Source organism: Amblyomma maculatum, chromosome 1 (genome assembly GCF_055883805.1).
Source record: "Amblyomma maculatum isolate TAMU_Amacu chromosome 1, ASM5588380v1, whole genome shotgun sequence".
Classification (NCBI taxonomy): Eukaryota; Metazoa; Arthropoda; class Arachnida; order Ixodida; family Ixodidae; genus Amblyomma; species Amblyomma maculatum.
The window spans coordinates 154,797,861-154,811,797 of record NC_139344.1 but is presented as its reverse complement, the minus strand read 5'-3'; the positions used below and the strand labels follow the sequence as shown (position 1 = coordinate 154,811,797).

At 49.4% G+C, this 13,937-nt stretch overlaps 1 protein-coding gene across 1 annotated transcript in view; it reads right to left on the bottom strand.

Annotated features, from left to right (window-relative positions):
* Positions 1-13,937, bottom strand: part of LOC146204680 (uncharacterized) — a 72,370-nt gene that overhangs the window by 14,979 nt on the left and 43,454 nt on the right. The window lies entirely within an intron of this gene.

Genomic DNA, 13,937 nt, shown 5'->3' with positions numbered 1-13,937 from the left:
CGTGTTTCAACGCTTGGCATGCCACCACGTGTAAGGATATAAACAATAAACAATAAAAGTGCTGCAGTGTTGTGCTCACAAGGTACCAGTTTACAGTAGGCATGTTTAATTCTCAGCCCTGGGCAGTACTGAACTGCTTGCCGACAGGAGTCCAACATTCCATTTTCTTCGGGCAGCCCAGAAGCTCCACCCACCAGTACAGCTCCCGGGAAAGTAGCGTGCCAACGGCCATATTGAGTTAGACTTCGTGCATGTTCTGAGTACTTTTCGTGTTCCTGCAGATGATATCGTGTGCTAATAACAGAATCTCTCTAAGCTGCTGCAAGACGTTTGAATCTTGCATCTTCACTTTCTAGTCTTTAATTCCACTACACATAGAAGTGTACACAGCACTGAGTATGGATTTTATGTTCATGCTGTCCAGAAGTTCTTCACCCGTTTCGTGATCTTTTCAGCACGTAGGGCTGAAAGCGTTGCAAGCGAACCACCGTATGCTAGAGCAGCTAAAGTTATGTCCTAAGTGCTCTTGCAAACGATTTCGTCTGCTTTTTCGAGCGCAGTGACATGGGCCCTTGGAAGTACTTTGCGAGCAGCAACTGCAAGCAAACGCTGCAAAAATGAGTTCTGTAAAACGCTTCGCATTTAGGCATGTTGCACTCTGTCCATGAAAAACACCCAACTGATTCGCACCTGTGCTACCTTTCTTTATTACCGTATAAACATGTGTAAGAACAACACCCGTGTATGGGCCGCACCCTTTATTTCCCGAAGCAGATATACATATATATATTGATATATATATATAGATATATATATCACAATTGATCGCAAAAAGAAATTTGCTACTTCTTGAGCAGAACCGGTCGGTACAGGTGCTGTCTCAGCGTAGCGTGTGGTGCTGTCTCAGCGTAGCGTGTAAGGTGGTCGACAGCTGTGATAATCCAATGGTTACCCGCATCAGAGAGAGGTAGGGGAACATATAAGTCGATGCCGACTACGTCGAATGGCGTGGCGGGACAGGGAACAGGTTGTAGAAGGCCAGCGGGTGAAGAAGTCGGCCGTTTGCGACGTTGGCACAGAGGGCAGGATGTGACGTATTTGGCAACGCTAAAAGATAGGCCAGGCCAAAAGAATCGTTTTTTCACGCGGTCGTAGGTTTTGTCAACACCAAGGTGACCTGCGGTAGCGTCATCGTGGAGAGCCGCCAGTATACGTGGGCGAAGCACACGCGGCACGACTGGGATCCAGCGAGTTTTATCAGGGCAATACACGAAGTGGAGTAGGATGCCATCTTCGAGCTTGAAATTGCGAAGTTGTCGGCAAAGCCGAGCATTGGGTGGGTCCGAAGCGCCAATAAGGCGGTCGATGATGGGACGGCAGTAGGCGTCAGCTAATTGCTGTGAGCGGAGAGCGTGTTTGTTCTCAGAGTCGTCAAATGAAACTGTTGATATATACGTCGGGGAAAGAGGTGGTCAGCTGTGGTCATAGGTGGAAATGCATTGGGAAGAAAAACAGCAAGCCGATTCCGAAAGTGGACAGCGAGAAAGAGCGTCGGCGTCTTGGTGTTGGCGACCCGATTTATAAATGACGTCGAAATTGTATTCTTGCAGGCGTAGAATCCAACGGCCAAGTCGGCCTGTCAAATTTTTGAGCAAAGACAACCAGCAAAGAGCATGGTGATCGGTCACAACTGTGAAGTGCCGACCGTACAGGTAAAGGCAAAACTTTTGGACAGACCAGACGACGGCAAGGCACTCCTGCTCGGTAATGGTGTAGTTTTTCTCAGCTGGAGTCATAGTCCGACTAGCGAAGGCAATCACTTTCTCACGCGAAGTTGCATCGCGCTGCAGAAGTACAGCGCCAAGACCGAGACCACTGGCATCAGTGTGCAGGATGGTTCGAGCGCTGTCACTGAAGTGGCCAAGAACAGGGTCTGATGTGAGGGCGTGCTTCACATTATTAAAAGCAGCTTCGCACTGTTCAGTCCACACGAACGGGCTGCGTGCTTTAAGTAGTTGATGAAGTGGAGCAGCAATACTTGCAAAATGCTTTATAAAACGCCAGAAATAAGACGCCAGGCCAAGAAAACTGCGCAATTCTGTAGTCCGTTGTGGACGAGCAAAGTTCAAGACCGCGATGATTTTTTCAGGGTCTGGACGAATGCCGTCATGGCCGACTAGATGTCCCAATATTTTAATTTCCTTCTGTGCAAAGTGACACTTCTTGGTGTTGAGCTGAAGGCCCGCTGAAGCGAGACATGTGAGGACCTCATTCAGGCGCGTGAGATGGTCGTTAAAAGTTGACGAAAAGATGACAATGTCATCCAAGTAACATAAACAGGTTCTCCATTTTAGGCCACGAAGCACAGTATTGATCAGCCTTTCAAATGTCGCTGGTGCATTACAAAGTCCGAAAGGCATAACATTAAATTCGTAAAGGCCATCGGGGTTGCGAAAGTGGTTTTTTCTTTATCGTCCTCGTGCATAGGTATTTGCCAATAACCTGAGCGGAGGTCCAAAGTCGAGAAATATTCGGCGCCTTGGAGAGAGTCAAGGGCGTCATCAATTCTTGGCATTGGGTATACATCTTTGCAGGTAATTTTGTTGAGTGCGCGGTAATCAACACAAAAGCGTACCGAGCCGTCCTTTTTTTTTTAACTAACACTACTGGGGAGGACCATGGGCTTGTCGAGGGACGAATAATATTGCGATGGAGCATTGTCATTTACATTTTCTTCAATTACTTTTCGTTCAGAGAGGGAAACCCGATAAGGCCGTCGGCGAACGATAGAGTTACCTTCAGTAATGATGCGCTGGTGCACAACACTAGTCCGTCCCAGTGGTGGGGAAGTGGCATCAAAAATGGCTTGGTGTTGTCGAAGCAATGTCAGCAGTTCTTGGCGTTGGTTTGGCGTGAGGTTAGGATTAATAGTCTTTGTGAGAACAGAAAGAGAGACGTCTGGCGAAACACAGTGCTGAGGCAGAGGGGCGGTGAGCACCATCAAGGACAAAGGTTGAACATCCACCATGCAGGGGAGAGAAGTTCCTTTTCGGAGCACGAGGGATTCACGTGAAGTGTTAGTGGCCGCTACTGTCGCTGAGCCATTGCAGAACCTCACAACACTAGACGGGAAGGCGATACCGCGTGCAAGATGACGATAAGATGGTGCGATGAGTACGTCCCCATCAGTGATGTGGTCAGAAACAACGGTAAGCAGTTTTTCGCACTGAGGAGGCAGAACAGTATCAGCGGCGGCAACGAGGGGATGATGTCGTTCAGAAACTTCAGATAAAAAATCGCTGTCTGTCATATGGATAACACGGTCGCCACAAGAAATTAACGCCGAAGCGGTTGACAAAAAATCCCATCCAAAAATCATCAGATGCGCACATGGTGAGAGCACAGCAAACTACACATGATGGTGGACACCGTCAATAACAACTCGTACGGTGCACTTTGCTAAAGGGCGCAAAGGTGGCTCGACGGAGTTCAGGCCCATCATATGGTGTCGTCACTTTTCGCAAACGGTAGCACAAATCAGCGTGAATGACAGAAATTGCAGCCCCTGTATCAATCAATGCTTCGACCGGTAATCCTTCAGCGAAAACAGAAATCACATTATACGGGCGATCTGGAGGAGTTTAGTTTGACCTCCAGAAACTGCAACGCTTAGTTTTCCGGATGGCGGACAGGGAGAGTTGTTCAGGGTCGGAGAGGGGAAATTGAGCCGCGGTATGGGGATAGGGACCAACGTCGGGATGCATGGGTTCCACGAGGCTCAGACGAGGATTCTGGAGGTGAGGATGATCTTCTAGGTGGGCTTGGAATAAACCCGCGTTGATAATATGACTTTGAAGGCATGTCACTTTCGAAGGTATCGTAACCACGGCGCTCGTTCTGGAGGCGACGACGACAGAAGCGGGATATATGTCCTCTAATGCCACAGTAATAGCAAATTGGTCGGGAGGGGCGCCAAGGTGCGTAATAGGGTTGTGCAGGTTGAGTCGGCGCTATTGCATTGACGTGATTGTAGGTTGGAGCCGGTCGGGGCGGGGGAACCAAAGGAGGGGGGGATGCTGCGACGTGCGCGTAAGTCGGTATTGGGCGGGGTGCCGGAGGGTCAGATGCCATAGGTTGGGTGATTGTTGCCAGCTCTTCTTTGATGATGCTGCGGAGACCGGCGTCATTAGAAGTTACGAAAGAATGATCGCACCCGTGTCGACAGACAGGCTTGAGCCTGGAGCTCCTCGCGGATGATGGCTCGAATAAGTGCCCGAGAGATCAGCATAGGTTGGGCCAGTAGCGTTGGCAGGCTGCAATCGGGAGGACTTGGTCGATGCGTTGGCAGGTCGTAATAATGGAATCAATAGTTGAAGGATTCTGAGCAACTAGGATGTTATACGCCATAGAATTGATTCCTTTCAGGACGTGGTGTACTCGTTCAGGTTCCGCCATGGTGGGACTAATACGCCGGCAGAGTACAAGTATGGCCTCTATGTAAGACACATATGACTCATCAGGACCTTGAAGGCGTGAAGCGAGTTTGGTCTTCGCGATCTCAGTCCGAACAGCGGGGCGGCGAAGTACTGTCGGAATTGCTGTTTGAAGGTGGGCCAGTTAGTTGTGTGGGGCTCGCGGTTGATGAACCAATTCCTGGCGACCTCAATAAGGTAGAAAGAGACGTTGAGAAATTTCAGAGCATCGTCCCATCGGTTGTAGGCACTGCAGCGTTCATAGGTGTCAAGCCAGTCATCGACGTCTTCATCGCGACGACCAGTGAACAGCGGCGGGTCGCGCTGTTGTGTGGGCACAGTCGGAGGGGGTGGTGCAGCCGAGGTAGAGGGTCCGGCCTGTTCGTGGGTACTGTCAGTAGACATAGCGATGGTGGCAGTTGCCAAACGGCGACCGAAACGTAGCTCCAGCGAGAGGCAGGGCCCAAGGCAGCAAGGGGATCAAATTTCACCTCCACCACTTGTAAAAGAAGGCTAGGTCGAGATGGTGAGGTTGTGACGGCAAGGACAGCGAAGCCTTGTCTAGCGTTTTAATCCGATCACGAACCCAGGCACGCGCCGGAGCCGGCGCCGCGGGACGATGATGATGGTTTGTACAAATGAAAGAAGATGATGATGGCATGTACAAATGTAAGAAGGTCCACAGAAGGCTCACAATATTTTTCTTAAATCCAATTAAGGGCTGCACCCAAACATTCCACGACCCATGTGAGAATAGCCTTCAAAATACATGCGCACAGGAGCTTCCAGATGCCGCCCACGAATGACACCCGAAGTCGCGGCTCATCATCATCATCATATTCTCCCTCAGCTGCGAGCTTGTGCAATCCATACCGGCGTCAGTATCGGTAGTCCCGGCCACCCCGGCTTTGTTTTGCGACTGTCAAAGGCACGTAAGTAGTGGTACTGTGGTTGGTGTGGTCACACGCCATAGTTGCGGCTCTTGTGTGCTCTCTGCTTTATTTTTCATGAATTGCCATCGAGGGTTGCCATTCTAGCACGATGGGCAATATTGGTAGCTACATTGCGGGCTGTAAATTGAAAATAGTGGAGTTTGCCCTTGAACATGGCAAGCGTGTGGCGAGCAGAAAATTTGGCGTGCATGAGAAGTGCGCCCAAAGATGGTGCAACCACAAGGATGAGTTGAAGACACCAGCTACAAAAGGCCTGCTTTTCAAGACAAGCCGTGCAAGTATCCAGAGCTGGAAGAAGAGCTGTTCCGCTATGCAATGGAAGTGCGGAACAATGGCTCGGCGGTTGACAATGGACATGCTGCGAATGAAGACACAAGCCTTAGCGCATGCAAGAAGCATACCACACAAGGACTTCAAAGCTAGTGTCGGCTGGTTAAGAAGATTTCTAAAACAAAAGGGGTTATTTTGGCGAAGGACCATGCTGTGCCAACGACTACCCCCTGACTACACCGACAAGGCACTCAGCTTTCAAAAGTACGTCATCGGTCTGCGCCATGAGCACAACAATATACTGTTTCAGATAGCGGGCGCTGACCAAACCCCTGTGTGGTTCGAATGCCCTGAGAACTGCACAGTCAAAACAAAAGGGAAGAAGTGTTTCCATGCAGCGCCAACGCTGCATCGTTATGCTGTCCGTCATCACAAACCATGTCATCCTGAAAAAGGTAAAGGATTCTTGACAACGTTTTCCCAGAGGGAGTTGTAGTTCAACCCCAAGAAGTGGGCTGGACAGATGATAAGCTAGTGCTCGACTGGATAAAAAGCATTTGGCAGAATATCCCAGGTGCCATATTGGCGAAACGATCGCTCCTCGACATGGACAGCTTCCGCAGTCATTTGAGGGATAGGGTTAAAGAACACCTGCGCTGTATCCGCACAGACATGAGTGTCATTCCAGGCAGCCTCACCGGCATGCTACAACCCCATCAGCATCAATCGGTCTTTTAAAGTTGAATTCTGAAGGCAGTACTCAGAATGGATGGCAAACAGCAATCACGACAAGACACCGACCGCGCGGCTGAAGAGAGCAATGCTAGCGACTGTGCTTGGAAGGATTTTGTCTGCGTGGAACTCCGTGTCTACAGGTATTGTATCCCACAGTTTCAAGGTGACCGGGATTTCAAACAGTTTTCAAACAGTGTGTGTTATCAGCTTTCGCGCAAACCGCCAGAAGCCGTGGTTCTCACACAATCTGAAAAGATTAGAAAGAAGAAAAAAACGACTTTATAGTACAGCAAAACGGAACTCAAGTGCTGAAGCATGGGAACGGTACCACGCAGCTGAGGACTCTTATTATGCTGCAGTTTGCTCTGCCAAACGTGCTTTTTTTCACAATGACCTACCAAATATCCTAAAAAACAACCCCAGGAGGTTTTGGGAAATAATAAACCCGCAAGCAACGTGCCCCACCGCTCTTACAAGTGCCGCGGGCGAGGAAGCCACTGATGACGAATGTGCTGACATATTTAACCGTGCGTTTGTTTCCGTCTTCACAGATGAAACTGATTCCTCATTGCCTACCCCGCCTAGCGTATCATTACCAGCAATGTCACCCATCGAAATTACTGTGCAAGGCATCATAAACCATATTGACAGAATTAAACTTTCATCAGCCGCAGGAGTGGACGCAATAAACTCTAAAGTGCTTAAAAACACGAAACACACCTCAGCCATTTATCTTTCATTGTTGTTTTCTCAATCGCTTTCAACAGGAACCCTACCGGCCGACTGGAAGGTGGGGAGGGTCATTCCGGCCTACAAGTCAGGTACAAAGAACTCTCCACTAAATTATCGCCCCATCTCCTTAACAAGCGTACCTTGTAAAATCATGGAACATGTCATCTATTCTCATGTAATAAATTTTCTAGATTGCCACAACTTCCTTCATCCGGCTCAACATGGGTTTCGCAAGGGTCTCTCCTGCGAAACCCAATTGGCAATTTTCACTTTTGACTTGCATAGTAACCTTGACCGCAACCTGCAGACCGATGCATTATTCTTAGATTTCGCAAAGGCATTTGACAAGGTACCACACCAATGCCTATTACTAAAGCTTGCCCTTTTAAATTTAAACCCCAATGTTCTAGAGTGGATTAAAGAATTCCTTGCTAACCGATCTCAGTTCGTTTCTATTAACAATCACAGCTCAGGCACCCTGCCTGTAACATCCGGCGTTCCGCAGGGATCTGTGCTCGGCCCGCTTTTGTTTTTAATTTACATTAATGATTTGGCACTACAAGTATCATGTAATATTCGCATTTTCGCCGATGACTGTGTAATTTATCGTACCGTTACTAACATTTGTGATCAAATGGCCCTTCAGAATGACCTTACCTGTGTCCATGAATGGTGTAACAACTGGTTAATGACGCTAAATGCCAAAAAATGCAAACTCGTCTCATTCCAACGTCATCACAACCCCCTTATGTTTTCCTATACAGTTGCTAATTCACCCATAGAAAGCATTCAATCCTTCAAGTACCTCGGTGTAACCCTGTCTAGCGATCTTTCTTGGCGAACACACATCACCATAATCATATCCTCTGCCAACAGATCTCTAGGTTTCCTAAAACGTCATCTTCGTCATGCACCGCAGCACGTTAAACTTCTGGCTTATAAAACACTTATCAGACCTAAACTTGAGTACGCTAGTCCCATCTGGAACCCCACCAAATGTACCTAACAAATGCACTTGAATCAGTCCAAAACCGCGCCATCCGCTTCGTTCATTCTGCATATTCGTATACCATCAGCGTTTCATCTCTGAAGAATACTTCCGGTCTCGAAAGCCTCGAAGCTCGCCGCCGCATCGCGAGCCTTTGTTTACTCCATAAGTTGTACCACAGCACTCTGAATCAAACACCTTACATTACTCATCCGACCCGCATATCTCACCGCACTGCACATCCGTTTCAGATTGCCCGGCCCCTATCTCGTACTGCAACTTTTTCAGGTTCCTTTTTCCCCCGCACTGCTGTGGACTGGAATGCCCTCCCCACCAACGTCGCCACTATCATGTGCCCATCTTCTTTTTTACATGCTATAACTACTTTTATCGTAAGGCAATGACATGTATTTATTATTGTTGTATATATTAACCCACCCCTTATGTAATACCCCCGGAAGGGGGCCTTTAAGGTGAATAAAGTGAAGTGAAGTGAAATGGGCTCCATGAGTGACAATTGAATGGTAAATAAATGCCGCACATTCACTGATTAATCCACATTTACATGAAAAAAAAAAATCGTATGTCACATGTATGGGTCACAGCCTGAAAATTAGCCCTAGATTTTGGGAAAAAAAATGTGCGGCCCTTACCCGCGTTTATATGGTATTAGATGCATGCCAAAGATAAAAGTGCAAGTGGCGTCACTGCGAAAAAACTGCATCACAGTGAATGATGGTTGGCACTGTCTGCTGAACGCAAACAGAGCTTGCATGGCCATGTGATCATAACGATACTTGCTGTCAAAGTGGAAGTAGGACCTATCAGCAAGTACGGCATTCGCTCGAACTTAAGTCGAAACGTTTTTTCAGAAATATGGTGCACGGTCCGGGGGGGGTCGTCCTAGGTTTGGGACCATCTGAAAACCGGGTCGCCCGCATACCCTAGCCACCATGCTCCTAGCCGCCCCTAGCCTAGGGCCCGACTGGGTAGCGTCTGCTGTTCTGCCGTTCTCTTGTACTTTTCTTCTGCCCATGTGCTCCCTCAGCTCAGGTTGTAAAGAAAGGAGAGAGAACAAAGAGGCGAGGAAAGAAGCGGAGCGGCCCGAAGTGATTGGTCCAAAATGATGTCGCCGCGAAATCGGCGCTAGCGTGTGATCCATCTCTTTCTCTATTCGGGAGACTCCGTGGCAAATCCATTGCTTCGTTTGCGCCTTCTTTGCGGATATGAGCGGTGCGGTTTCTGCGTGCTTCGTAATGAGTGAAACTAGGCGCCATTATATAGCACAGTTCAAGGGAAAAGTTATAGCTGTTGCGAAAGAGATTGGGAACAACTTAGAAGCAGCCAGGCGCATCGGTGTTTCAGAGGTGAACATGCGCAGGTGGCTGCGAAACACCAGCAGTTTGGCAGCATGTTCAAGTTCGCAGAAAGCCTTTAGGGACCACAATGCGGGCACCAAGCAGGGCTCAAAGAAGACTTGGCTTAGTATGTGAATGAGCTCAGGAACTGATGTGTCCCCGTCACCATCGAGATGATACAAATGAGTCAGGGAACTGGCCCATCAGCGTGGGATAAGTCACAATTTTCAAAGCAAGCAAAGGCTGGATGAAGCGTTTTATGAACCGTGCGGGATTGTCGCTCCGCCGCCAGACTTCGATTGTCAAAGGCTTCCGGAAGACTTTGAAGAGAAGTAAAGTTTCATTTAAGCGTTACGTCATCGGACTGTGACACCAACACGGCTACAGCCTGGGACGAATAGGCAACGCTATTCAAGCACCAATGCATTTTGACATGCCGGTCAGCTACAGTCGAACCCGGATATATTGAACCTGGTTGTCTATATCAAACTTATGGAATATCCCCTTGAAAATCCCATGTAAAAGTAAAGAAAAGCTGCCTCGTATATTGAACTCAATTTCAACGGTCGTTCGATATCTAGAACTCTGCACCACGCACTGGAAGTGCACTTACCCCAAACAAGATCGCATCACCCTCGGCCGTTTGTCGCGTGACGTTTTCGTGGCCGTTTGTCGCGCGGAAGGAATGAGAGGAAACAGGTTGGTGACGGCTGGTCTAGGGCAGCGCCGCGCCCTTTCCCCAAAGGCGCGCGCATCTGCGGTGATGATTTGCCGAGCGCCAGCACGTGAAGTTTGCAAGCCATGAAGGAACGAGAGGGAACTGGCTTGGCAACGGCCGGTATGGAGGGGACGCAGCTAATGCAGCCGCAGTGTTTGGGAGAGGCAAAAAACGCAATAGAGTGAAGCGCAAGGGTGTACCCATTCTTATGCCGAGCTTTCTCTCTTTCCCGGTCTTCGTTCGCAGCAGCACGCGCTACGCATGCACCAAGCCAGCTCAGCCTGTGGCAGACAGAATGTCGGACGGTCTCGCCAGCATGTGCTGCGAACCCTCTGCGAGCAGCGGCTGACGGGCAATGCGTGTCTCGTGTTGTCGTGCTGAATGTGCATAAGCTATGGCGGCTGCGGACATTACGAAATGGCCGATCTGTTTTTTAAGCGGCAGATTTTTTTTTTGCAAGAGTCGTCCATCCTTGCATCTATGAATCAGCGAAAGTATGCGATCAGCTGAGATCATGGCACCGATTTGTAGCATTGTTCACTTCAAACTGCATTTGCAGCTATCACGCTTTCCAATGATTTTGTGGCAGTGGACTACGCCTGACCCAAGTGCAGTGTGATAAATCGAACTACACTTCTGCTATCAAGCCATCACGGGCACTCTACCATGTTCGCCCCCTGCCACTGCAGGAGTTATCATCAAAAGTATAGTCAAAAGATAAACACGTTGTGATGTTATTGCTGTGCAGCAGCATCATGGCGCGCTGCTATAAATGAGCTGTGGATGCGGCGGCCTAAACGGAGGGACGCAGTACCGAATAACACTTTCTTTTTTTTTCGGATTCTTGCTGGCAAAAGTGGAGGGTGGATTTATTATGCAAGTGGGTTGATTACGCGACAAATATGCTATCATTTTTCACAATCACAAGTGGTGTCTTAAGCAGATTTCTGTATATTATGCAAGTGGGTTGATTACGCGACAAATATGCTATCATTTTTCACAATCACAAGTGGTGTCTTAAGCAGATTTCTGTATATTGAATTATCGATATATTGTAGCCGAAGAAGAGGAGGTGCGAGCATTCCGTGAAAAAAGAAGACGCTGATGCGGGCAATCTTTTCAGTGTTCTGGGTATCCCCGCCGTCGAACTGGTTCCTACTGCCGCCCTGCTGACCTGCGGTCGCTGTCATCGTCCCGTCCTTTGGCTAGGACGTGACATTTGGTGGAGGTGCTGGGTACGAATCCCATGCAGCGTAGCTCTGCTTGTAATTCAAGCCCGGTCTTAAGTCCAGGCCGCCGAATTTTCTTAGTCTGCTACAGCACCTGAAAGCCGCGCCAGTCAATGTCAACAAGGCCAAGCTCCAGAATTCGGACTCTTGCCCGAGGGGAAGACTGCCAGGACTAACGTCACCATGGCCTTCCAGCCGTAGCAAACCGACAGTGCAGCTGCTGCGCAGATCATCTACGTGCCGGTGACCCCAAGGACTGTCACCCCATTTCGTGGCGATGGCCTGGACGATGTTGAAGATTGGGTTCAACATTACAAGCGGGTTGCGCGCCACAACGGGTGGACTGTTGATCAGTGCCTTCAGTGCTCGCGCAGGCCCACAGGCTACGGAGGGAAAAAAAGTGCGTGCCTTGATGCGGGGCGTCTGAAATGAGATCTTTGGCGGACTTATATACGATCCGCCTATTACAGTAGCCAGTTTTGTGCCCAAAGTGACTAATGTTGAGCGCGCATTGGCCATGCGAACGAACCACTACTAGCGACTGGGAACCTACCCCAACATCTCGAGCTTTGCCTCGTCTGGACCTAGTGGTACTGGCCTCACCGACATTCGCGAAGTAGTGCGCGAAGAGCTCAGGAGGTTTTTCCCAGCTCCTGAGCAGCCTTCCCCAGCATTCATCGCTACGGCCGTTCGTGAGGAAGTGCAACAGGCGCTCACACCAAAAGCCATCTCTACTGGCCCAATGATTGCTGCTGCAGAACAACAGCCGACTGAAAGTTATGCGGCCTTCTCTGTCGGCCTCCGCCCGTACCTCACCAGCACCAATGGGTTACGGATTCTGAGCCTCGACGCCGTGAATTCCTGGCGCAGCATGATACATACTCGGAGCCGCGGAGACAACGAAAAGCTGACATCTGGAAAACTGCGGACAGTCGACCGTTGTGTTTCCACTGTGGTGACCACATGTACCGCCGCTGCCCATACCGAGATCTCGGCCTGCGACGATTCAGCCGGAGCAACCGGCTACCTCGTTACGGTGAACAACCTTGAGACATCCAGGAGTATCTTCGATGCACTTCATCGCCGATGTTAACTGGTGACAGTGAATATCTGCCACGCTCTTCATTGCCGATGCACACTCATAACTGTGTATCCCGCTCGCACTCGCCCCGCCGCCCTCCCACGCCTCCTCATGGGTCTCGTCGTGAGAGCTTGTCTCCTCTTCCTCGTCGGGAAAACTCAGTATGACGACGCCTGGAAGTGGCACTGCCGAATTCGGCCGAAAGAAAGAGCCTCCACGTATATTAACGTCTGACACCACGGACAACGGCACACACGGAAACGAAAATGGTTTTGCGGCCTCTAGTAATGTAAGCGTTATAATCGACGGTCACGCGGTCACTGCACTCGTTGACACTAGCGCCGATTACTCGGTATTCAGCAGAAAGTTATGTCGCCGACTTCGCAAGGTGACCACCTGCCTCCGATACAAACTGCAGGAGGTCACCTCATAATGCCTAATGGAAAATGCACCGCCCGCATCGAAATTCACGGCGAGACGTCCCCTGCCAAATTTTTGATCTTAGAGAATTGCTCCAAGAATGTTATTCTCGGAATGGACCTTCTCCGTGATTATGGTGCAGTCATTGATGTAGGGCAGAATAAGTTGACCCTCCGAGCACATTCTCCATCGCCGAGACTTCGGAGAGCCACACCAGTTGCGCTTAAAGTTGATGCCAAGCATGTGAACCTGCCACCGCTCTCGACAGTATTTCTACCTGTTCGAGCCGAGACCTCCGCATGTGGCGAAGGCCTCCTGGAAAGAAATGTACAAATGTTGCTATCGATGGGAATTGGTGTTGCGAGAGGAATAGCCGATGTTCAGGGAGGACGTGCCAGCATCTTCGTGACGAACTTCAGGAACGAGCCGCAGCACGTGACAAAAGGAGCAGTTATAGCCCATATAGAAGAGTTAAGCAATGCTCGTGAGACTGTTGTGTTGCCTGAGAGGGATATTTCCCCCGTACAGCACGAGGAAAAACCCTTGCAACTGGACATCAAGAAAAACCTTGAGTCGTCCCAGGCAAGCGAATTACTCGAACTTTTGTATTGTTACCTGGGGTGTTTTTCAACGACATCCAGAGTTCTCCAGACACCGTCGCGAAACATAATTATTGTCGATGGCGCCCACCCAATTCGCCAACCACCGTATCAAGTTTCCCAGAAGGAAAGAGAAGCAATACAGGAACAAGTGCGGGAAATGCTAAATGTCGATGTCATCCAGCCTTCAAACAGTCCGTGGGCCACACCTGTTGTGTTGGTAAAGAAAAAAGATGGGACGCTTCAGTTCTGTGTGGACTACAGGCGGCTCAACAAGGTGACAAAGAAAGATGTATATCCACTGCCCCGAATTGAAGACACACTCGTTCGGCTCCGTCACACCCACTATTTTTCGTCTATTGATTCAAAAAGTGGATACTGG